Source organism: Pseudophryne corroboree, chromosome 1 (assembly GCF_028390025.1).
Source record: "Pseudophryne corroboree isolate aPseCor3 chromosome 1, aPseCor3.hap2, whole genome shotgun sequence".
In the NCBI taxonomy this organism is placed as follows: Eukaryota; Metazoa; Chordata; class Amphibia; order Anura; family Myobatrachidae; genus Pseudophryne; species Pseudophryne corroboree.
Genome location: NC_086444.1, coordinates 187135316 through 187139392, shown reverse-complemented (window position 1 = coordinate 187139392; position 4077 = coordinate 187135316). Strand labels below are relative to the sequence as shown.

The window sequence follows — 4077 nt, the reverse complement described above, 5'->3', positions numbered from 1 at the left end:
CAGGTTCATATAAATGTGGAAATTGCAACATCTGCAGATACTTACATCGAAACAGGAAAACATTTAGTGACACAGATGACAAGAAGGAATATACCATAAAGGACTTTATGAACTCCAATACATCATCTGTGATTTACCTCTTGGAATGTACCTGTAAAATGAAATATGTGGGAAAGACAAAAAGACCCCTGAAAATACGGATCCAGGAGCACATAAGAAACCTCAAAAACAAAGTAGAGAGCCATGCAGTTTCCAGACATTTTGCAGTACAACATGATTCCAATCCAGAGGAAATTACATTCAAGGCTATTGAACACGTGGTCCTGGGTGAGAGAGGAGAGGACCTCGCTAATAAACTTTCCAGACGGGAAATGTACTGGATCTTCCAGTTGCAGACTCTACATCCAGCTGGCCTGAACGAGGGATATGAAATTGCACCTTTTCTATAAGGTGCAGTATCCGCTACCCCTCTTTTTATTCTCTATATACTGTGTTTATTCTCTTCCTTCTTCTGTATTCCACATCATCCAATAAGACACGTTTTGCACATCAAAAGATATTAAACAAGTGTTTCAAAAAACCAGGTCTTTGTTATCATGGTGTCTGAATCCGCGTACAGTCAAACCACACTGGTACGCCCAATCTCGCCTGATCTTGGAAGCTAAGCAGTGTCTGGGCCTGACCAGTACCAGGGAGGGAGACTACCTGGGAAGATCAGGTACTGTAAGGATAACAGTGTTTGTATAATGCACATTGACCTATTGGTAAGCACTTTTATGGAATCATAATTTTTTTTTATTTTTTTTTAACCTGGTCTCGGCTACTTTGATGTCTGTTAAAATTCACATACAGTCAAACCACGCTGGTACGCCCAATCCCGTCTGATCTTGGAAGCTAAGCAGTGTTCGGGCCTGACCAGTACCAGGGAGGGAGACTACCTGGGAAGATCATGTACTGTAATGATGACAGACGAGCACCAATAAATAATGACCAAGCACTGCGGTATTTTATTGTCACCTATTTGATATTAATTAATTCTAACACGTTGGATTACCATTTACACACTCCCGTTCCCCTGCATCTGTCTTATATATATATATATATATATATATATATATTTATTTATTTTTTAATTCCCTCACAGGCATCATTATCTAGATGAGCCCAATGTCACTTCTAATAATATAGATATGACACTTAACTATATTCACTTTACTGCACTGGCACTTTAAAATATAATAAATGACGTATGTCTATTTTTTATTATGGCTGTGTCTACTTTTAACTGTAGCCATGGAAACTATGCCTGTATTTGATTATCTATATTATGATATGTTGATTCTATCATTTGTTTTCTATTATTTCATATATGCAACATGTTGCCATGGAAACCGAGCTGCCTGTGTCCTGGGACTGTCTGCATGACTACTCAAAGATGGCCGCCGCAGCCTCATTAAAAAATATGACAAGAAACCCACATAAAATGGACTCTCCACGAGTGAGCTGGAGGAGATAAAACATCCCCCTCTATGTAAAAGCAACACAGAATACCCATGGGCGCATGCGCATTGAGATCCAGTAAGCCGGGAGCCGGCGCATGCACATATGCGATCGCCGCCGGAAGTGGGGCGGAAGTAACGAACGGAGTCCTCCGTCACCGGAAGTATGGCGGAAATGACTCCTGTTCACATTCTGGACGGTTTTAAACGTTATTTCATACTGTTTTTCACTCGTTTTCATCAATAATGGACATGCCTGGTGAGGACCTCACCCCTGATATGTTTTAAAATGAGCTTTGTACGTTCTGTTAATGTTTGTTGTCAGATCACATCACATGATCTATTATGATGTCACCACCTCATACCTAAGTGATATGGGTATAAATAGACATACAGCTTCATTCTGTCCCTACCCCTTGAAGAAGTCTGTTGAGACGAAATGTGTTGGGCCTGTACTGACCACCCAGTGTTTTCAAGTTAAGTTTATTTATGGGTTTTCCTCATGCAGAACTTAGCCGTTGTAACTGACGTGTAATGCTAAAGAATTAGTTGTGGCCAAGGCTTGGGGGCGATGCTGAAGTACACAGAAGAATGAAGAACTTGTGAGCGATGTTGAAGAAATGAATGAAGATTTGAGAACGATGTTGAAGCACACAGAAGAATGAAGAACTTGTGAGCGATGCTGAAGAGATGAATGAAGATTTCAGAACGATGTTGAAGCACACAGAAGAATGAAGAACTTGTGAGCGATGCTGAAGAGATGAATGAAGATTTGAGAACGATGTTGAAGCACACAGAAGAATGAAGAACTTGTGAGCGATGCTGAAGAGATGAATGAAGATTTGAGATTCAGTGTAACTCTGGAAGTTTGGGAGGCGTTCCACTTAGGGATACCCTGTAATACTGGAAGCACAGGAGGTGTCCCTCTCAGAGATAGACTGTAATGCTGGTAACGCAGAGAATGTCCCACTGAGTGATACTCTGTAACACTGGTAGCACAGTGAAGGTTCCACTGAGTGATACACTGTAACGCTGGTAGCACAAGGAATATCCCACTGAAAGATACTCTGAAACGCTGGAACACAGGAGACGTTCAGCTTGAGAACACGCTGAACGCTGCTAGCACTGGTGATCATTGGAAAGACGATACTCAGGCGCCAGGGCTCTGTACGGCATCTGCCTTTGAACTTCCCGCCCTCTCCCGATTGGCGGAAGGGGCCGATGGCATCACCCGCTCACCACGCTCTCGTGGATGCCGGGCGCAATGGTGGCGCACACACCCCGGGAACCCGCCGGAGGCAGCGCCAGCAAGACGAAACGACCCGGAGCCCACCGGGGGCGACGACCGCCGGGAGACTCAGCGCACCTGGAGCGGTAAGCGCGGCAGCCGCAGCGCCGCGAGTGTGACAGGTGTATAGGAACACCGAAACGTTGATGACTTGATATGATGCTCAGAAGGTAATAGTATAACATAATTTTCTTGAGGCACCCCAACAATAGATGGTTCTAGGGATTTAAAAAGTTAGAGCAGAAATGTGCGAGCAACAGCAAGAAGGATTGAGGCCGGTGAAATACTGTCTCCCATAAAACTATTATAACTAAGACAACTGACTTCATGAAAACCAGAATTTTGTCAGGAAATGGTTTTAAATAGAGATGTGCACCTGAAATTTTTCGGGTTTTGTGTTTTGGTTTTGGATTCGGTTCCGAGGCTGTGTTTTGGATTCGGACGCGTTTTGGCAAAACCTCCCTGAAAATTTTTTGTCGGATTCGGGTGTGTTTTGGATTTGGGTGTTTTTTTTACAAAACCCCCTCAAAAACAGCTTAAATCATAGAATTTGGGGGTCATTTTGATCCCATAGTATTATTAACCTCAATAACCATAATTTCCACTCATTTCCAGTCTATTCTGAACACCTCACACCTCACAATATTATTTTTAGTCCTAAAATTTGCACCGAGGTCGCTAGATGGCTAGGCTAAGCGACCCAAGTGGCCGACACAAACACCTGGCCCATCTAGGAGTGGCACTGCAGTGTCAGACAGGATGGCAGATTAAAAAAATAGTCCCCAAACAGCACATGATGCAAAGAAAAAAAGAGGTGCACCAAGGTCGCTGTGTGACTAAGCTAAGCGACCCGAGTGGCCGACACAAACACCTGGCCCATCTAGGAGTGGCACTGCAGTGTCAGACTGGATGTCAGATTTTAAAAAATAGTCCCCAAACAGCACATGATGCAAAGATAAATTAAAGAAAAAAGAGGTGCAAGATGGAATTGTCCTTGGGCCCTCCCACCCACCCTTATGTTGTATAAACAGGACATGCACACTTTAACAAACCCATCATTTCAGCGACAGGGTCTGCCACACGACTGTGACTGAAATGACTGGTTGGTTTGGGCCCCCACCAAAAAAGAAGCAATCAATCTCTCCTTGCACAAACTGGATCTACAGAGACAAGGGGGTATATTTACTAAGCTCCCGATTTTGACCGAGATGCCGTTTTTTCTTCAAAGTGTCATCTCGGTTAATCTCGGTCATTTACTAAACACTAATCACGGCAGTGATGAGGGCATTC

General features: G+C 43.5%; 2 pseudogenes; both read left to right on the top strand.

Annotated features, from left to right (window-relative positions):
• The first annotated feature begins 611 nt into the window (after positions 1-611).
• LOC134950044 (5S ribosomal RNA) lies at positions 612-730 on the top strand (annotated as a pseudogene).
• Positions 731-844: 114 nt separating this feature from the next.
• Positions 845-963, top strand: LOC134952537 (5S ribosomal RNA; annotated as a pseudogene).
• Positions 964-4077: the final 3114 nt, after the last annotated feature.